At 46.5% G+C, this 22788-nt stretch overlaps 1 protein-coding gene across 1 annotated transcript in view; it reads left to right on the forward strand.

Annotated features, from left to right (window-relative positions):
- Positions 1 to 4327: 4327 nt before the first annotated feature.
- The window catches only part of GPR20 (G protein-coupled receptor 20), an 85155-nt gene continuing 66694 nt past the window's right edge, over positions 4328 to 22788 (forward strand). Inside the window, exon 1 of the mRNA XM_068234989.1 lies at positions 4328 to 4446. The gene's annotated coding sequence lies outside the window, so the exon portion shown is untranslated. The remainder of the gene's footprint in view (positions 4447 to 22788) is intronic.

Here is a 22788-nt window from a genome sequence, read left to right on the forward strand (position 1 = left end):
TGGCCGCTGCAGCTTTAAGGCCAAGCTGCAGGGCCGCACAACACAGCACACAAGTGACCCCCCCCCCTCCTTTTCTCCCCAACAGAGCTCTCTGTTGGTGGGGTCAGATCCCCCCCCCCCCCCCCCCCGGATGTTTATTTGTTTGTTTATTTTTAATCAATTGTTTGTTTTTTTAATAAATTTTGCTATTTTTTTTTTATATATTTCCCCCTCCCCCTGCTGGCCAGTCCATGTGATCAGCTGTCATAGGTATCAGCCTATGACAGGCCGATCACCGCTGACAGTCAGGAAGGGACAGTGTCACACGGCTGTCCCCAGTACAGCGCTGCTGCTGATCACAGCACTGTACAATGTAATAAGACGGCGGTTTCGCCGTCTAACAGTCTCCCGAGCGGTGAACGCCGCTCGGAGACTGAAGGAGGGACGGAGCTCCGCCCCGAACAGGAGATTGGCGTGGAGCGGTCCTAGGATAGTTAAACAGAAATTTTGCTCTGGGAGGGATTATCCTCGAGCAGTAGCGTTCCTACCTAAGGGCGCAGGGGGGCGGGGTGCACCGGGTACCAGTCAGCCAGGGGGGTGTCGCCACGACCCCCCTACACCTGACTAAGGAGGGGAAGAGCAGCGCTAGGAGGAGGGGTGACAGCAGGGATAGGAGGCGCAGTAGAGGCACGTGACGGCGGAAGTAACGTGAGTATTCTCCGCGCCAGCCTGCTCGCTGCCCACTGCCCCCGGCCCGCTGCCCGCATTTTTGGGGGGAGAAGAGAGGCAGAAGGAGGGGACCCAGGTGAGGGAGGGGGGAATATTTCCCCCTCCTCCCGCTGCTATCCCTGCTGTCACCCCTCCTTCTAGCTACACGGGGGGGGGGGGGGGAGGAGCACTATGCTACCTAAACTGGGGGCCACTATACTAGCTGGGGGCCACTATAACTGGGGGCAGCTAAACGGGGGGGGGGGCACTATACTAGCTACACTGGGGGCATCTATGGGGGCCACTATATTACCTATACTGGGGGGGGGGGCACCATACCAGCTACAATGGAGGCAACTATACTATCTAAACTGTGGGCCACTATACTAGCTATACTGGGGCAACTATGGGGGCCACTATACTAGCTACTACTGGAGGGCAGCTGCACGGGGGCCACTATACAAACTACACTGGGGGCAGCAACACTACCTACATTGGGGGCAGCAGCTATGCTGCCTATCCTGTGGGCAACTATACTAGCTATATTGGGGCAACTATACTACCTTCACTGGGGGCAACTAGCTACCTATACTGGGGGCAACTGCTAGCTACCTATACTGGGGGCAGTGGCGGCACGGGGGGGGGGGGGGGGGGTGCTTTGGGTGCTGAAGCACCCCTTAAAATTCTCCAAGCACCCCCCAGCGTGAACTGACTTTCGGCATCTAATAGACGCCGTATCAGTTCACCGCAGCGGCAGAGCAGGGCTATAGTAAAATGTCCGAAGCCCTGCTCTGGAGACTTTGGGAGTTGCTGGCTGCAGAGGATCGTGGGAGCTGCGCACTGGACAAAAGGCCGGAACAGGAGCTCTGCTGCAGGTGAGTAAATGTTTTTTTTTTTTTTCTTTTTAATTTATATTAGCAGCCAGGGGTAGCATTTATGTTCTGGCCAGGTCTGCTACACGATTGAAGTGTTTTCTGGACAGGTCTGCCACACGATTGCATGTATTTTCTGGGCAAATCTGCCGACATGATTGAACGTATTCTCTGGGCAAATCTGCCGACATGATTGCATGTATTTTCTGGGCAAATCTGCCGACATGATTGCATGGATTTTCTGGGCAAATCTTCCGACATGATTGAACGTATTTTCTGGGCAAATCTGCAGACATGATTGAACGTATTTTCTGGGCAAATCTGCAGACATGATTGAACGTATTCTCTGGGTAAATCTGCCGACATGATTGAACGTATTCTCTGGGCAAATCTGCCGACATGATTGAACGTATTCTCTGGGCAAATCTGCCGACATGATTGAACGTATTCTCTGGGCAAATCTGCCGACATGATTGCATGTATTTTCTGGGCAAATCTGCCGACATGATTGCATGTATTTTCTGGGCAAATCTGCCGACATGATTGAACGTATTCTCTGGGCAAATCTGCAGACATGATTGAACGTATTCTCTGGGCAAATCTGCGGCTTCGCGCGCCGCATGTTATAGCGCCACCCATTTTTTTGCCCCTTTACTTTTTTTTGGGGGGGGGGGGGGGTTTGTCTTATAATACCCAGCTACCGGGTGTCAAATTGCCCTAGGTACGCCACTGTCCTCGAGTTTAGTATGATAAAATGAAAAAACATCTCCTTGGAGAAAAACTCGTGAGAAAAGATGAAGTGAATCTAGGCCCTGTATCTCTCTCTCCTCTCTTCCTCTCAGGCACATCCTTCCTTAGAGAGGCTGCTGGAAATTTTAGGACAAAGAAACATCACTTGTCCTTCACCAGAGGAAACCCAGAAATTGTTCTTCTTACGCTGTCCAGAGAAAGACAGCAGAGCTTGGCTCAGTTTCCTGGTAACTTTCACTCCAGGAAAGCTGCTAATTGCTGTTTTCATCTATTTGTTCTGTCTTGTTTGTATCGGAAAGCCATTTACAACTCAAGTAGCAAACTTCAGCCAAAAACTTGTACTTTCTGTCCCTGAGACAGGGGCATGGAAACTTCTGCCAGGTTTTTGTTGCTGTCTGGATTACTCTTAACTTCCTATTGCAGGATAGAGTTGATGAGATTCTCTTTGATGAGGACGATAAAATATTTCTCAGAGTTTCTGAAACAAATGGTAAACTGACATTACTGTTCTGTGCAATCGTATAAACTGAACTCCATCTACGGAAACGCCCACCTAGTTTCATGAGTAATTAACCGCACAAAGCAGGAGGTTTTGCTACTCATTACCACATTACTATAACCTGCACTAATCCATTTAATGACAGCAAATTTGATGTTCTTTTCTAGTTTCAGGGTAGAATGATTTTTTTAAAATTGTATTTTATAAGTACTTCAAAATAATGGAAGCTAATTGAAATTATATTTTCCATGAATCATTACATAGAACTGAAATGAAAGCACTGTGGGGTTTTTTTTCCCTTTATAACAATAGATCATAGATAATCAGCACAGAGTATATCAGGAGAGGAGGGTTAGAGGAAGGAGCAGAGTCCTCCAGCAGTACAGAGTATATCAGGAGAGGAGAGTTAGAGGAAGGAGCAGAGTCATCCAGCAGCACAGAGTATATCAGGAGAGGAGAGGTAGAGGAAGGAGTAGAATCCTCCAGCAGCACAGAGTATATCAGGAGAGGAGGGTTAGGGGAAGGAGCAGAGTCCTCCAGCAGCACAGAGTATATCAGGAGAGGAGAGGTAGAGGAAGGAGCAGAGTCCCCCAGCAGCACAGAGTATATCAGGAGAGGAGAGTTAGAGGAAGAAGCAGAGTCCTCCAGCAGCACAGAGTATATCAGGAGAGGAGAGTTAGAGAGGAAGGAGCAGAGTCCTCCAGCAGCACAGAGTTTATCAGGAGAGGGGGGGTTTATAGAGGAAGGAGTAGAGTCATCCAGCAGCACAGAGTATATCAGGAGAGGAGAGGTAGAGGAAGGAGCAGAGTCCTCCAGCAGCACAGAGTATATCAGGAGAGGAGAGGTAGAGGAAGGAGCAGAGTCATCCAGCAGCACAGAGTATATCAGGAGAGGAGAGGTAGAGGAAGGAGCAGAGTCCTCCAGCAGCACAGAGTATATCAGTAGAGGAGAGTTAGAGGAAGGAGCAGAGTCCCCCAGCAGCACAGAGTATATCAGGAGAGGAGAGTTAGAGGAAGGAGCAGAGTCCTCCAGCAGCACAGAGTATATCAGGAGAGGAGAGTTAGAGGAAGGAGCAGAGTCATCCAGCAGCACAGAGTATATCAGGAGAGGAGAGGTAGAGGAAGGAGTAGAATCCTCCAGCAGCACAGAGTATATCAGGAGAGGAGGGTTAGGGGAAGGAGCAGAGTCCTCCAGCAGCACAGAGTATATCAGGAGAGGAGAGTTAGAGGAAGGAGCAGAGTCCTCCAGCAGCACAGAGTATATCAGGAGAGGGGAGATGATAATCTCATTCTTCATTCATGAAGTGAATCTAATAAAGACACAGAATTTTGAATACACATAAAGCCATTTTAGGAGGATGACAGATTTGCCTGAAGTCCTTGATACAGAAGCATTAGTCCCGCGATGTGAGCTGAGCTGCTGGGAGCTGCAGTCAGACTGCCTGTGGTCACTTCCAGACACAGTTATTTTTTACAGTCATTTAAGGACCTCCTTTACCCAAACTTAGCAGAGGATGAGAGAACAGCTGACGTCAAAGTCAAAGTAAACTGAGGGCCGGTTCCTGTATCCCGGTCTGGAGACTGAGCCGGCACTTCGCTGCAGATAGCGGGACCTCCGTGGCTGGGACTCTTCCCTCATGTAAGTAGATGTATCTCCTGCTGATAATGTCTGTGCATACCTGACCTGTACACCCTCTGCGCACCTGACCTGTACAGCCTCTGCCTCCTCTGCACACCTGACCTGTACAGCCTCTGCTCTGCCTGCTCTGCACACCTGACCTGTACAGCCTCTGCTCTGCCTGCTCTGCACACCTGACCTGTACAGCCTCTCCCTCCTCTGCGCACCTGACCTGCACAGCCTCTGCACACCTGACCTGTACAGCCTCTGCTTCCTCTGCGCACCTGACCTGTACACCCTCTGCGCACCTGACCTGTACAGCCTCTGCCTCCTCTGCACACCTGACCTGTACAGCCTCTGCTCTGCCTGCTCTGCACACCTGACCTGTACAGCCTCTGCTCTGCCTGCTCTGCACACCTGACCTGTACAGCCTCTGCCTCCTCTGCGCACCTGACCTGCACAGCCTCTGCACACCTGACCTGTACAGCCTCCGCGCACCTGACCTGTACAGCCTCTGCCTCCTCTGCACACCTGACCTGTACAGCCTCTGCTCTGCCTGCTCTGCACACCTGACCTGTACAGCCTCTGCCTCCTCTGCGCACCTGACCTGCACAGCCTCTGCACACCTGACCTGTACAGCCTCTGCCTCTTCTGCACACCTGACCTGTACAGCCTCTGCCTCCTCTGCGCACCTGACCTGTACAGCCTCTGCCTCCTCTGCACACCTGACCTTTACAGCCTCTGCCTCCTCTGCACACCTGACCTGTACAGCCTCTGCACACCTGACCTGTACAGCCTCTGCCTCCTCTGCACACCTGACCTGTACATCTTCTGCCTCCTCTGCGCACCTAACCCATACAGCCTCTGCCTCCTCTGCACACCTGACCTGTACAGCCTCTGCCTCCTCTGCACACCTGACCTGTACAGCCTCTTCACACCTGACCTGTACAGCCTCTGCCTCCTCTGCACACCTGACCTGTACAGCCTCTTCACACCTGACCTGTACAGCCTCTGCCTCCTCTGCACACCTGACCTGTACAGCCTCTGCCTCCTCTGCACACCTGACCTGTACATCTTCTGCCTCCTCTGCACACCTGACCTGTACACCTTTGCACACCTGACCTGTACAGCCTCTGCCTCCTCTGCACACCTGACCTGTACAGCCTCTGCCTCCTCTGCACACCTGACCTGTACAGCCTCTTCACACCTGACCTGTACAGCCTCTGCCTCCTCTGCGCACCTGACCTGTACAGCCTCTGCCTCCTCTGCACACCTGACCTGTACAGCTTCTGCCTCCTCTGCACACCTGACCTGTACAGCCTCTGCACACCTGACCTTTGCAGCCTCTGCACACCTGACCTGTACAGCCTCTGCCTCCTCTGCGCACCTAACCCGTACAGCCTCTGCACACCTGACCTGTACAGCCTCTGCCTCCTCTGCACACCTGACCTGTACAGCCTCTGCCTCCTCTGCACACCTGACCTGTACAGCCTCTTCACACCTGACCTGTACAGCCTCTGCCTCCTCTGCGCACCTGACCTGTACAGCCTCTGCCTCCTCTGCACATCTGACCTGTACAGCCTCTGCCTCCTCTGCACACCTGACCTGTACACCTCTGCACACTTGACCTGCACAACCTCTGCCTCCTCTGCACACCGGACCTGTACAGCCTGTGCCTCCTCTGCGCACCTGACCTGTACAGCCTCTGCACACCTGGCCTGTACAGCGCAGAACATGTAACCAATCTGGGGATAGCAGGGATCAGAAATCCCCAGTTCTCACTGAGAGAGATCAGCTTCTCATAATGTGCGCTAACAATTGCTGGTTGTCACTTCTGTAGTTATGCAGTGTTAGAATGTGAATTGTGTCAGTTAGGCTACGTCCACTGCGGTGCATTGTTATCCAGCACAGCGGCTGCATTATAACACGGCTTTCCACACTGCCATACACCATCTATGCAATGTACACAGTGCAGCCAGTACGATTTAAGTACGGGTATTATGGTTATAATTAGTATTTACTGTATATAGCGCTGGCTTCTTCCGCAGCGCTGTACAGAGTATATTGTCGTGTCACTTGACTGCTCTCAGAGGAGCTCACAATCTAATCCCTGCCATAGCCATATGTCCTACCAGGGCCGGGCCAAAGCATAGGCTGGAGAGGCTCCAGCCTCAGGGCGCAGTGTAGGAGGGGGCGCACAATTCATTCAGCTGTCATTCCTAATTGTGTTTGAAGCAGAAAGAAATAAGAAAAGGGTATACATGGCAGTGACTGCAAGCCAGATAACTAGATATTAAGGTGTTGGGGGCCCTGTGGCCCTCTTAGTCTAATAGCAATCCGTGTGTGACAGCTGAGGTGGGAGGGATGGAGGGGCGCACTTTGGTGTCTCAGCCTTGGGTGCTGGAGGACCTTGTCTCGGCTCTGTGTCGTACCATATTATTATTATTTAGTATTTATATAGTGCTGACCTCTTTTGCTCTGCTGTGCAGAGTATATTATCTTGTCACCTAACTGTCCCTCACTGGAGCTCACAATCTAATCCCTGCCATAGTCTTAAATCTGTTTATGTATCGTGTAGTGTATGTATCCTACTCCAATTTAGGGGGGAGCAAATTAACTTATCTGTATGTTTTTGGCATGTGGGAGGAACTTGGTGTGCCCGGAGGAAACCCACACAGACACGGGGAGAACATACAATCCAAACACAGTGCGTGCATTGCGTTACTGCAAAACATGTGTGGTGACAGTGAAATATACTTTTCACTGACTGTATGCGACGCAACGCGGGGATAACATGTGGCACAACTTTCCCACACCTTTGCGTTCCTGCTGTTACAGGGAGCACAACACCAACTGTTATCCTAACCTAATGAAGCCGGTGTCTGCTGGTTACTATGGTATTATCTCCATCAGTATTGTGCCAGTTAGATTATCTATCTATCTATCTATCTATCTATCTATCTATCTATCTATCTATCTATCTATCTATCTATCTATCTATCTATCTATCTATCTATCCATCCATCCATCCATCCATCCATCCATCCATCTATTCATCCATCCATCCATCCATCCATATACACATTCTATCTCTCATCTAAAGGTAGCCACGCACTTATCTGATTTTACTGCTTGATTCCCGGCAGATTCGATCACCTTAACGGAACCTGCCAGAAATCTATTGTCTGATTGATCAAAATGTACATGTCTAATTGTTTAAATTTTGATCAAATTTGACCTACAATCGAATTAAAAGTCGCCAAACACTTATAGAATTGCAGCAGATTCGACCATCAGATAGATTTCTGTCAGATGCCTGTCAAGTCGAATCTGACAGGAATCTATCTGGAACACTAAGAACAGATTTCAGAATGAAATCTATTGAAATTCAAACAAAATGCAGTGTTGCACCATTCAATCGAATGCAACTCTATGGACCATCGATCGGCTGCCAGTAGCAGCTCGACCTAGATTTTCCACCTGGAACGATCAAAAAAATCGGTCGAAATCAGCTGCAAATTGATCGATCGGCTCATTTGAAAGAGTTGATTTCTAATCGATCAATCAATTCTATGGATTCTATGGGTCGATCGATGGCTGAAATCGACCAGTGTATGAGCCCCCTTAACATCGATTATACAATACAGAAAATCTGTGTTGCTGGGGAGTGGGGGTGGTCGTGGACTTACGGGCCATAGGGCCTGATTCACAAAGCGGTGCTAACAGTTAGCACCGTGGTGAAAAGCCCTTTATCACGCCTAAACTCTGTTTAGGCATGATAAGTTTAGGTGTGATAAGTTTAGGTGTGATAAGTTTTTAGGTGTGATAAGTTTAAGCACCAACTGGGCTAGCACCGCAGTGCACAGCTGATCAAAAGTTTTGCGCTAGCAAAGTCTGGTGCACTTTGCATAGAGTTTAATGGCGCTGCTTTGCGTGCGGGACTTTGCGCGCAATCTAAACTTATCTAAACTTAGCATGCCTAAACTTATCATGCCTAAACTTATCATGCCTAAACTGAGTTTAGGCATGATAAAGATGGTTATCACGCCTAAAGTCTTTAACTGGGTTATCACCGCTTTGTGAATCGAGCCCTAAGTGTTGCAATGTATTGAACAGTTTAATGTTGCAGTTGAATCAATTTGCTATAGATTTCAGCAGTAGAATCGGGATGCTGTGTATGGAAGAAACTGATCTCTTTCTGTTCAGATTCTGATCGGAGAGGGATCGATTGTTCTGCCACACTGAGAGACAGTCTATTAGTGTATGGCTAGCTTAAAGTGTACCCGAGGCAATGTGTGACACCGTGGGATTATTATTATTATTATTTAGTATTTATATAGCGCCGACATATTACGCAACGCTGCACAGTGTATATATACATCTTGTCGCGTACTATGTACAGTGCAATACATATTAATAACCAGGATGTTTTACTTGCTTTATTTTGCTGCCTGAAAGAGTTAATTTCTAGGCATGGAAGTGACAGCTTCTGCCCTTTTCCACTAGAGCGTTTGCGATCGCTGAATCGCAAAATTGCAAACCGCTAGTGATTTTAAAGTCGCTACGTTTGCTAAATAACATAGGAATCGCGGTAGGTAATTTCCACTACCGCGATTCGTTTTTACTAAATCGCCATCGCGCCGCGAAACGATTTTTGCAGCGATTTTGCTATGCAGTGCAACGTCGGGAAATCGCCGGGCGTTTAGCTCGAACGCTAGCGATTGATAGTGGAAAAGGGCCCATAGAGCTGTTCATTACCAGCAGAGCACCAATGAAAAGCTAATAAGATGAATGAAGGCGGGCCCTTGGTGGGCCCCTCTGGTCCAGGGGCCCCGGTGCAATCACAACCTCTGCATTCCCTATTGCTACGCCACTGTCTTCCAGGAATTCATCATATACCCGGCAGGTTACCACTTCTTACCAGCACACAAGATTGCAGCAGAGGTGTGATGTAATATTACACAGCTGCATCTACTGGCTATGCATTGCCTGATGCAGTATAGAAGTATGGGAACCTCAGCTATGTACATCTGCTGCCCCCCCCCCCCCCCCCAGCAATCAGGAAAGAATAGACAAGCCCAGACAATATTTGATTGATATGCTAATCATAATCATTTGTTAAAGCTGTTGTCTCGACTCAATATAATTTCAGCAGAATGGATGTTTATATTGAAAGTGGATCCGATGGTAACTTTTACTCATTGCATAATTGTGTTCCTTTCCTATTGTTTATAGGGCATTCCTCAAGCCAAACACTTTTTTGTTTTAATACTCTAATTCCCTATAAACTAAATAAACCACTCCCACAGGTTTTCAGAGAGCCTTGGCAGTAGCAAGGGCTCATGGGAGCTCAGTCTGGGCAGGAGGAGGTGGAGGTGTTACTAGTCATTGATTTCAGTGGCAGAGGGGAGGAGGGAGGAGGGGGGATTAGGTTTTTTTCACAGGCTGAGTGCTCAAGATACAGATAAGCCTGCTTCTGTGTAATGTTTACAAACATGGCTGCTGTCATTGTATCACAGGAAGAAATAATCCTATTCTATTAAAGCTTTTTGCAGCTATATTTGTGTAAACTATCTAAACTTTAGATAAGATATATAGACAAGTTACTTGTTATAGTAAGTTTTTCATCTCGGATTCACTTGAATCTAATGTCTGACGTATTTAAGGCTTGCTTCACACCAGGACGTTGCGTTTTAGGGGACGTTATGGTCGCATAACGTGCCCCTAATGCAACGCCTGGTGCTCTCTGCTGTGGACGTCAGAGTGAGCCGCGTTGTGCAGCTCACTCTGGCGTCCGTGATGCCGTGATGCGTACTCTTGGACGCATGCGGCATCACGTGGTCCCGCCGGCCAACCGCCGCACAGAGCGGCCGCTCCAGGAAATAAACACTGCACGTCATAACGTGCAGTGCATATTAATTAGCCATGTGCCTGGCCGCTCTCCGCTCCTCCCCAACGTTACTGAGCATGTGCAAGCAGTCTAACGCGGCTCTGCCGCTTAGAAAGTACTGCATGCAGTATGTTGTCTGGTGGCGCAGCGTTACTATGTAACACAATGTGGGCACTGTGAGCAGCCCATTGATTTTTCATTGCTGTGCGGTGGGGTGCGTTACAGGCTGCTCTAACGTGCGCCTGTAACGTCCCACTGTGAAACCAGCCTAAAATACTGTATACTTTATGCTTACTTGATGTATCCAACTATCATCTATCTTCTGTCTCTAAGGCCTTTATTCAAGTCACTTTTTCTACGTAATTTTCTCCTAGGAGATCATTTTTCATCTTCTCTTTAAAATGACTTTTCAGTTCTCTGCATTTGAAAAAGTGGCAGATAGCAGATGAAAACGACTATCAACATTATTCTGAGTAGTGTATATACTCGCATATAAGCCTAATTTTTCAGCACAAAAAATGTGCTGAAAAGTTACCCCCTCGGCTTATATGTCAAATGAGCAGAACGGATGGTGGAGTTGGTTTTGTTACTGGCTGAGGAGCGTAAGGATCAAGCACTAGTGATCCTGCTCTTGCCAGCTGGCTCCCTGCTGTGTCCGTGCCCCCCATCCCCTGCAACATGGTGTGCAGAGTGTGCTGCTCAAGACTACCTGTGTCCCCTGGCTTGTGGAGCAGAGCGTGCAGCAACGTGTCAGCTGTGCAATGATCGGGGATTCTTCCTGTGTGGCAGTCGCTGTGTCATATGTATGAGCCCATCTAGTGGTGTCTTGAGACACAGCTGTATCATCCTTGGGGCACATCTGGCTATAGAGAGGGGGGCTGACTTGTACTGGGGGCACATCTGGCTACTGTGGAGGGGGTTATACTGGAGAGGGGGCTTATATGTGAGTCAATCACTTTTCCCTGGTTTCTGAGGGTAAAGTGGGTACCTCGGCTTATACACGGGTCGGCTTATATGCGGGGTATTTATTCGCTTGCTGGTGGCTTGAAAGGCATTTTATCGATATGGTGGTAAAATATCACCTAGGAGAAAAGTTAGGCGTAAAAGTGAATTGAATAAGGGCCATATATCTATCTGTCTATCTATCTCTCTACCTACATGCTCTGATGCGAGTACTGTATGCATAATCTAGCTGCTCCATACACAGCTATAGGGATCTGTATGTGGGATTTTTTTTCCCCACATGCGAATTCGAAGGCAACCTACCGATTTCAATGAGCTACATTCCCCTGTCCAAATTTGCATGTGGGCAAATGCCGCGAATCGCCCCCTAGTGGTAACGAGCCCTTATCCTCAACAGCTGTAACATCACAGAGTCATGTGCTGTTCTAACAGTTATGTTGATAAGGAAGGAAAATGCGTGCACCTTCCGTCTTGAAACATCCGTGTTTAATTGCAGCAGTGAGGAAAAACATCACATGGGACTCTGTATAGCAGTCAAACAGTTAACATACCATGGTGTGGAGCGATGATGGTGGAGGAGGTGGGCGGCGGGTGTGGATGGCGGAGAGCGACTGCCGTTTTGTGTCACGGAGACACTTGGTCACGCTGCGTTCCACCTGAACCTGTTGCCCGGGTATGTATTTGACTGGTGTTGACTCCGCCCACTTTCTAACCCTAACACACAAACACTCAATAACCAAGTTTGTGAGCTTTGGAGTCCTTGGCATCAATAATTTGTATATTCCCATAGAAATTAAACAAATCAGATAGGCTGTTTGTGGCTCCACCCCTCTCCAGCATTTGAACCCCAGTCACCCAATGACCGACTGTAGCAGGTTTGAGGCATCCGCTATTAACAGTGTAAAAATGGCAGCAATTTAAATATTCCACTTGAAATTCAACAGGTGAATTTTGATTGGCTATTATAGGCTTCACCCACTTCCCTGAATATTAATCTCAGTCACCCAGTGACCATCTGGGCAAAGATTGGGAACTCTGAAATAAACAGTGTAAGAAGGGCTGCAGTTTACACTTTCCCAGTGAAATTTGTTTTTGGCTCCACCCACTTTTTGTAACCTGGACACAAAGTCACTACTCAATGCCCAAGTTTGTGAGTTTTGGGGTCCTTGGCATCAATCATTTGCATTTTCCCATGAAATGAAACAACATACATATATCCAGGCACATCGCCTCTAGTTAGGACATTAAATAAATTATTAGGGAAAGGGAGGTGCTGAAGGGGGTGTGGCTAGAAAACAGCAAAAAATCTATTAACCCTTCGCACACTCACATGCAAATGTTCAAACAATTGCATTCACAGATTCACTCATCCAGGCACAACTGTTATCCCTACAGCTAAATTAAAAGCCAGGGTTTTAGTTCACAGAAGAATGCATTCTTATGCTTAATCACCTATACTGCGCAGAAGTACCTAGGTAAACATAGGTGTCCTAACTCTGGCCCTGTAACATGCATAGTGCAGACATGCAAACACATTCATTGCATCAAACCTATCAATGGATTAGGAGCACACATCCTAACTTCCTCTCCTGGGAAAGACAGTGCATCTTACCAATCGCACAAGGGAGCTAATGTTATGTGTCCATGTGCACCATGCGCATACACCAGCATAAGCTGTCTGCATGCTGACAAACATACAGGGGAAGGGGGGAGTGCACCGAATTGGACCCTAGCCACAGGGGTCAATGATAAGAATAAACATACATATATCCAGGCACATCGCCTCTAGTTAGGACATTAAATAAATTATTAGGGAAAGGGAGGTGCTGAAGGGGGTGTGGCTAGAAAACGGCAAAAAATCTATTAACCATTCGCACACTCACATGCAAATGTTCAAACAATTGCATTCACAGATTCACTCATCCAGGCACAACTGTTATCCCTACAGCTAAATTAAAAGCCAGGGTTTTAGTTCACAGAAGAATGCATTCTTATGCTTAATCACCTATACTGCGCAGAAGTACCCAGGTAAACATAGGTGTCCTAACTCTGGCCCTGTAACATGCATAGTGCAGACATGCAAACACATTCATTGCATCAAACCTATCAATGGATTAGGAGCACACATCCTAACTTCCTCTCCTGGGAAAGACAGTGCATCTTACCAATCGCACAAGGGAGCTAATGTTATGTGTCCATGTGCACCATGCGCATACACCAGCATAAGCTGTCTGCATGCTGACAAACATACAGGGGAAGGGGGGAGTGCACCGAATTGGACCCTAGCCACAGGGGTCAATGATAAGAATAAACATACATATATCCAGGCACATCGCCTCTAGTTAGGACATTAAATAAATTATTAGGGAAAGGGAGGTGCTGAAGGGGGTGTGGCTAGAAAACGGCAAAAAATCTATTAACCATTCGCACACTCACATGCAAATGTTCAAACAATTGCATTCACAGATTCACTCATCCAGGCACAACTGTTATCCCTACAGCTAAATTAAAAGCCAGGGTTTTAGTTCACAGAAGAATGCATTCTTATGCTTAATCACCTATACTGCGCAGAAGTACCCAGGTAAACATAGGTGTCCTAACTCTGGCCCTGTAACATGCATAGTGCAGACATGCAAACACATTCATTGCATCAAACCTATCAATGGATTAGGAGCACACATCCTAACTTCCTCTCCTGGGAAAGACAGTGCATCTTACCAATCGCACAAGGGAGCTAATGTTATGTGTCCATGTGCACCATGCGCATACACCAGCATAAGCTGTCTGCATGCTGACAAACATACAGGGGAAGGGGGGAGTGCACCGAGTTGGACCCTAGCCACAGGGGTCAATGATAAGAATAAACATACATATATCCAGGCACATCGCCTCTAGTTAGGACATTAAATAAATTATTAGGGAAAGGGAGGGTGTGGATGGTGGAGAGCGACTGCCGTTTCGTGTCACGGAGACACTTGGTCACGCTGCGTTCCACCTGAACCTGTTGCCCGGGTATGTATTTGACTGGTGTTGGCTCCGCCCACTTTCTAACCCTAACACACAAACACTCAATGACCAAGTTTGTGAGCTTTGGGGTCCTTGGCATCAATAATTTGTATATTCCCATAGAAATTAAACAAATCAGATAGGCTGTTTGTGGCTCCACCCCTCTCCAGCATTTAAACCCGAGTCACCCAATGACCAACTGTAGCAGGTTTGAGGCATCTGCTATTAACAGTGTAAAAATGGCAGCAATTTAAATATTCCACTTGAAAATCAACAGGTGAATTTTGATTGGCTATTATTGGCTCCACCCACTTCCCTGAATATTAATCTCAGTCACCCAGTGACCATCTGGGCAAAGATTGGGAACCCTGAAATAAACAGTGTAAGAAGGGCTGCAGTTTACACTTTCCCAGTGAAATTTGTTTTTGGCTCCGCCCACTTTTTGTAACCTGGACACAAAGTCACTACTCAATGCCCAAGTTTGTGAGTTTTGGGGTCCTTGGCATCAATAATTTGTATTTTCCCATGAAATGAAACAAATCTGATTCAGTGTTTGTGGCTCTGTCCCCTTTTCTGAATTTGAACCTCAGTGACCCAATGACCAACTGTACGAGGTCTGAGGCTTGTGCCATTAACAGTGCAAGAATGGCAGCAATTTTAATATTCTCCTTGAAAAGCGACATGTGATTTTTGATTGGCATTTTTAGGCTCCACCCACTTTTCTGATTATTAATCCCAGTCACCCAGTAACCAGCTATGCTAAGTTTGACAACCCTGCCATTAACAGTGAAGAAGGGCTGCAGTTTACAATTTCCCAGAAAAATCTGTTTTTAACTCCACCCACTACTCAATGACCAAGTTTGTGAGCTTTTGGGTTCCTGGCATCAAAATTGTGCTAATGGAAGCAGTTTATCCAGCAAAGAAATCTGGCTGTTTTTGGCTCCGCCCCTTTACTGAATTTGAACCCCAAACACTTAACGACTGACTGTAGCAGGTTTGAGGCCTCTGCTATTAACAGTGTGAGAATGGCTGCAGTTTCAATATTCCCCTTGAAAATCAATAGGTGAATTTTGATTGGCTCTTGTAGGCTCCACCTACTTTTCCAAATATTAATCCTAGTCACCCAGTGACCAACTGTGTGAAGTTTGAGAACCCTGCCATTAACAGTGTAAGAAAAGCTGCAGTTTACATTTCCCCATGTAAAAAGTTAGTTGTTTTTGGCTCTGCCCACTATTTCTAATTTTGACATACAGTCACTTAATGACCAAGTTTATGAGCTTTGGGGTCCTTGGCATCAATAAGTTGCATTTTACCATTGAAATTAAACAAATATGATTGGCTGTTTTTGGCCCGCTCCCTTCAGAATTTAAATTTCAGTCTCCCAGTGACTGACTGCAGCAGATGTTAGGCCTCTGCCATTAAGAGTGCATGAATGGCAGCAAAGTAAATATTCCCCTTGAAAATCAAAAGGTGAATTTTGATTGGCTGCTGTAGGCTCCACCCACTTTTCTGAATATTAGTCACAGTCACCCAGTGGCCAACTGTGTCATGTTTGAGAACCCTGGCAATAACAGAATGGCTGAAATCAATCTAACAAATCTGATTGGCTGTTTGTGGCTCCACCCCTTTAGTGAATTTGGATCCCAGTCACCCAATGACTGACTGTATCAGGTTTGAGGCCTCTGCCACTAACAGTGTAAGAATGGTAGCAATGTAAATATTCCCCTTGAAAATTAATAGGTACATTTAGATTGGCTGTTGTAGGCTCCACCCACATTTCTGAATATTCATCCCAGTCACCCAGTGGCCAATTGTGTAAAGTTTGGGAACCCTGCAATGTAAAAAATGAAGTTGTTGGCACCACCCACTTTTTCTAACCTTGACATACAGTCACTCAATTATCAAGTTTACCAGCTTTGGGATCCTTGGTATCAATACTTTGTATATTCCCATTGAAAAATAAACAAATCTGGCTGTTTGTGGCTCCGCCCCCTTCCTGAATTTGGATTGGCTGTTGTAGGCTCCACCCACTTTCTTGAATCTTAATCTCAATAACCCAGTGACCAACTGTGGCAAGTTTGAGAACCCTGCGATTAACAGTCGAAGAATGGCTGCAGTTTACATTTTCCCATTTAAAATGAACGGCTGAAATTTGATTGGCTGTTTTATGCTCCGCCCACTTTTCCTGGATTTGTAACCTTGGTCACCAAGTGGCCAACTGTGCAAAGTGTGGGGACTGTGGCTCGATTACTGTGAGAATGGCAGCCTTTTACATTTTTTCCATTGACTTGAATGGGTGGAATCTGATTTTCTGTTTGTAGCTCCGCCCATGTGTGCAGGGGGGACACGAGACCCCCAGAACATATCATCCCAGGTAGTAAGGGATCTGTGTACCAAGTTTCGTTCAAATCGGTCAAGCCGTTTTCGCGTGACCGCGGCACACACACACACACACGCACGCACGCACGCACGCACGCACGCACGCACGCACGCACGCACGCACGCACGCGCACACACACACACACACACACACACACACACACACACACACACACACACACATATACATGCACACACATACACACACACACACACACACACACACACACACACACACACACACACACACACACACACACACACACACACACACACACACGATTTTATATATATAGATTCCCTGAAAAAGATTTATACAAAGATGCTGCCCAGCCTCCCTGCTCGCTGTACACTTTTTTAGCAGTTGGACGAAGCAACTGCCATTCACTAAGTGCTTTGAAAAAAAAAACTAAGAACCCCATGAGAAGATGGGATAGTCCAAAATCTGTCAGTAATGTCAGTTTTCTACTACTTACTGTAAGTGACAGCAAGATAGGAGAAAAGTAATTTATGGCAAATTTTTCTCTGGAAGAAACATACTTCTTATTTGTATAGGTTTACGTGTATTTTACGGTTTTCACGACAGAAGTCCTTTAAGGATTACCACTATGCAATGCACATATAGAGGTGTGCATTACCTGCATAGCACCAATGAAAAGCTAATAAGATGGATGAAGGACAGCCCCTAGTGGTCCCCTCTAATCCAGGGACGCCTGACGTGGTCGCAACCTCTGCACCCCCTATTGCTACGTCATTGATTGTATATATATATCGCAGATCAGCCTCATGTGCTAAATATATGTACAAGCTGGTGCTGCCAACTTGATACTCTGAAGGTATTTGCTGAAATGACATCATAAATCCAGCTCGCAAACTGGGGTGACGCTGAATCCTTATTTCTGGCTCAACCGTATTTGCATAACCCAGTTGCTGCACATTGGACTGTTGGCTCGGAGCCGTTAATTGAAGCGCAAGTTGAAATGGGCGCGGGTATTCCGCCAATGCATTTATCGGCTATATCAGTCTGTCACGGCGCAGACTGTATTATATGGGCGCATTTACCGGCTATCCGGCTTTAATGTGTTTTTGTTTGCGGCTATGGCACTTGCCTGTTTCTTCATGAGCTGCTGCTGCAGAAGATACCACATTGTTCACTTTGAACCCAGCTGTATTTATCAAAATGTGTCCAAGCACTGGAACAGTGTCGGGTGTGCTTATCCCTTCTCACTGCTGCGGCTCTAACGCTACCTCCCTCTCCCCCAGCACCACTGCGCAAATGAAACTGGCCACACGCAACAACAGTACAGAGCACCCCTGTGGCTACAGAAGAGATCTTTAAACTGTGTTAGCACGAAAATATGGGCATCCTCTTTGCACTGGTGGTTTATATAGTCACAACCAAGCCCCCAGTGCCAGTATCAAGCAGTGGTCACAACTGGTCAGTTCTACATTACAGTTACTTTCCCATTAGCTGCAGGTAAGAAAGCTTCTTATCCTAGTACCTGATATTGTTGAAAAAAAGCTGTTGTGGCTCTCATCTTCTTCCTTCAGCATTGCTCTTAATCTGCATCTACAGTATTGTTGATATTTTGGATGCCCGGAATCGGCAAACATTGTTCTTAATTTGCACGCTTGGTACTGAAAAACAGTGCTGCTGTTCTTATTTGGGCAAATGCTACATACAAACATAACCTCTGCAGCTCCTATTGCAGCTGGATGGCCATTCCCTGCCCTTTGGCTGTAATTTGGACACTGGTTGCCGGTGTTCCGCTCTGCTCCCACTGCCTAGCGGTCACTGCGGCTATAGTACTTCTGCTGCTGCTGCATTTACTGCGTCTAACTGCTCAAGCCAGCTGAGCTCCGGAGACATTTGGAGAGAAGATGGGCAATCAGATTGCAGGCAGATGGATAGCTGGCGATGATGCTGTGCTGGAAGAGCCGATGCCTGTAGACGTTGCATGCCGATACTTCCAAGTTCCAGCCGATAACAAGAAGCCATGTATTCACAGAACTTGGGTACCAGTGTGTCCTCTGGTTAATAGTGTGCTGCCACCCCTTTCCAGCTGATATGAACCTGTGCAGTCACAAGCTGGTGCTGTGCTTGGCTGATGAAGCAGAGAGCTTTTTTGCTGCCTAATTCATGCAAACTTTGCTTTCATCAGCTCCTTTTAGTCCAGCAGTTATTAGTAATAAGCCGGAGGGGCCAGCCAGCAACAAACCTATTGCTTTTACCATTTTACATGTGTGCAAAGCAGCAGGAACAGGTGTGAAAAAAATTGTACTGTCTTAAGGAGAGATTGTGGAAAAAGCGCAATACTGTAGTGAGTAAGGAAGAGCAAAAGAGCAATAGTGGCAATATATTGGATATTAGAATAATGAGCAAGGGCTGTGCAAGAGCTGATAAAATCTACCCACATGATTCCTCAGTATTAATGGGAAACAGGTGCCCCTCTGCTGTGCAGCCACAAGTGGAGGGTTTGTTCATGTGTTCTATTAATTGGGCTACAAATTCACATTTTCACTTGTTCTGTTATAAGCCCTTAATGTTTAATTAGTTAAAAATGGGATGCCGAGAAAAAAAAAGTAAGACATGTACCAGAGTATAGTAAGGAATTCTCAAACGTCTTGACAACTCCACAGTTACCACAGAGCCAGACTATACTAACACGAGGGAGGAAAAGCTGACAGTACCTCAGTCTGCATTTCTGCACCGGGACGGGAGATTTATGGATGTGTATCTGCTGTTCTTTACTGCAAACCTGTGAAAACGTCTCTCTTTCCGGTGGGCTGATCAGTCTTTTAAGAATGACATTGTGATATTAGGCTGATTTGGAAAATTACCTATTCTTCTACAGACACTACTATGGCCAGAAATACATTTGTAGTTGGAGATGTTTTACTTAAAAGCCGCATCTATTAGTTTTTCTATCCGTTAAAGAGGCTAAAAGAATGAAATGGCAACATTTAAGCTCTGAGAAGGCACTTGAGGATAAAAGATTTGTAAGCGCTAATAGGCGCACATGAGGTGCACATGAAGTGCGTAATAACTGAGATTTGTGCAAAGGAGAAGTAGCGTGGAAGGAAAAGAAGAAAAAACACGGCTATTGCCATTGCAATTGAGATTTAAGTTTGCCGCTATCTGCGCCCATTTTAACTTGCGGCTATTTTAAATGTACGCTGTTGGCTGCAGAAATGACTCTTTGGCTCTTTTAGAAATGATGGTGGGTGGAGTTTATGGTGCCAGGGGGTGGGATTTATTGTGCCTGTGGCCATTGGTGGACTTTCTTAAACTTGGGGTTTAATAAGCTTATCTCTTCAGACAATATAAACAGGACTTTGTGACATCACCATGTGTTGGTGTAACGAATGTGGAATTATCTCCGTGGTCAGCGCACAACCTGTGCGCCGACACTACAGAAACCCCCCACAAGCGTTTAGATAAGGGAACCCAGCTTTGGTGCAAATGCACCTGTAGAGAGGAATTCCAACCGGCAGATGGAGCTGTGGAGTGCAGAGGAATAAACCCTCTGCACTGCCACAGATGCCAGTTAGAAATTGTAAGAAATTAAGCAATACAGGGCAAGATAGCCTTTCGAGAGAGAGTGAGCACAGAGACAGAATGTATGTATGTCCACCAATCTAGTTGTCACCCGGCGATGGTAGACATACAACAGCGAAGACCACAGTGAGAAAGCAATCGCAAGAATGGCGATTGCTAATAGAGACACAAGACTGAGTAAATACAGATCATAGAATGAATAAAGACAGAACCAATTAACAAACTGCAATCCAACACGAAGGAACTGACAGGGATAGCTAAACGCGGTCACCTCACGTTAAGCGCAATAGCGACAAAGCGCGTTCAAGGCGCGGTCGCCGCACGTTAAGCGCAACAGCGACAAAGCGTACCAACCCGAGCTAACTATTGAACACAGAAAATGACGACAGCCAAATAACGCGAACGCTTGCTAATCGGTTGCCTCACCCCAGACAACAGCAAGCGTTCGTGCTAGACAAGTAGAGATGAGCGTAATGACCTAATTACGATTTCGCGAAATTTCGCGTAATTAGTGTAATTACGATTATGGCCGTAAGTACATAATCGTAATGAAGAAGGATTTCGCGAAATTTCGCGTAAGCGTAATTTTCGCGTAATTTTCGCATTACAATGGGTATTTGTTCATGCCGTAATTTCGCATTAAACGCTACCGTAATTTCGCGTTAATCCGTAACGCTCCGTATAATATAAAAAAGCCGCCGACTTTAAGGGTTAATAGCAAAGCCCCCTTAAATGCTAAGAGCCTCAAATTTGGAGAATATATTAAGGAGATCAGGAGGAATAAGAGGAAATTTTTTTTTTTCAAAAAGGCCTTATAGTTTTTGAGAAAATCGATGTTAAAGTTTCAAAGTAAAAATGTATACATTTAAAAACCCGCCGACTTTAACGGTTAATAGCAAAGCCTGCTTAAAGTTTAGGAACACCAAATTCCTAGGGTATATTAAGGGGATCAGTGGGAATAAGAGGAAAATTTTTTTTTTCAAAAAGACCTTATAGTTTTTGAGAAAATCGATTTTTAAGTTTCAAGGGCAAAAATGTCTTTTAAATGCGGAAAATGTCAGTTTTTTTTTGCACAGGTAACAATAGTGTATTATTTTCATAGATTCCACCAAGTGGGAAGAGTTTTACTTACTTCGTTCTGAGTGTGGGAAATATAAAAAAAAAACGACGTGGGGTCCCCCCTCCCAGACCTCTTTAACCCCTTGTCCCCCATGCAGGCTGGGATAGCCAGAATGCGGAGCACCGGCCGCGTGGGGCTCCGCACCCTGACTATACCAGCCCGCATGGTCCATGGATTGGGGGGTCTCGGAAGGGGAGGGGCAGCCAAGCTTTCCCCTCCCCCTCCGAGCCCTTGTCCAATCCAAGGACAAGGGGCTCTTCTCCACCTCCGATGGGCGGTGGAGGTGGAGGCCGCGATTTCCTGGGTGGGGGGTTCATGGTGGAATCTGGGAGTCCCCTTTAAAAAGGGGTCCCCCAGATGCCCACCCCCCCCTCCCAGGAGAAATGAGTATAGAGGTACTTGTACCCCTTACCCATTTCCTTTAAGAGTTAAAAGTAAATAAACACACAAACACATAGAAAAAGTATTTTAATTGAACAAAAAACATAACCACGAAACAAGTCCTTTAATATTCTTAATTAACCATTAATACTTACCTGTCCCTTTAAATAAATGATCCCTCGAAATAGCCTCTGAAATGTTCTATCAGTTACAATGTAACAAAGTTATTACAATGTAACAACTTTGTTACATTGTAACTACGCCGCACGTCACTCGCCGCTCACCCGCCGCACGGACCCGACAGAGCTCTGAGCTATATAGCTCAGAGCTCTCTAAGCATCTTTGTATTTGGGCTTCAAGGAGCCCCATTGGTCCTTAGCAGACCAATGGGGTTCCTTCTTATTTGAAGGAACCCCATTGGTCTGCTAAGGACCAATGGGGCTCCTTGGAGCCAAAATACAAAGATGCTTCTCAGAGCTCTGAGCTATATAGCTCAGAGCTCTGTCGGGTCCGTGCAGGACGCTAAGTCCCCGCCGGCTCCGCTGCCCTCTCCGCCTCTCCCACATGTCACCCACATGTCACCCACATGTGGGTGACATGTGGGTGACAGATGTGGGCGGGGTGGACAGCGGGAGCCGGCGGGGACTTAGCGTCCTGCAAGGACGCGTAAGTGTATGCGGCGGCTGAGCGGCGAGTGACGTCGGGTGCGGCGTAGTTACAATGTAACAAAGTTGTTACATTGTAATAACTTTGTTACATTGTAACTGATAGAACATGTCCGAGGATATTGCGTGGGATCATTTATTTAAAGGGACAGGTAAGTATTAATGGTTAATTAAGAATATTAAAGGACTTTTTTCGTGGTTATGTTTTTTGTTCAATTAAAATACTTTTTCTATGTGTTTGTGTGTTTATTTACTTTTAACTCTTAAAGGAAATGGGTAAGGGGTACAAGTACCTCTATACTCATTTCTCCTGGGAGGGGGGGTGGGCATCTGGGGGACCCCTTTTTAAAGGGGACTCCCAGATTCCACCATGAACCCCCCACCCAGGAAATCGCGGCCT

This window comes from Hyperolius riggenbachi, chromosome 5 (genome assembly GCF_040937935.1).
Source record: "Hyperolius riggenbachi isolate aHypRig1 chromosome 5, aHypRig1.pri, whole genome shotgun sequence".
Taxonomy (NCBI): domain Eukaryota; kingdom Metazoa; phylum Chordata; class Amphibia; order Anura; family Hyperoliidae; genus Hyperolius; species Hyperolius riggenbachi.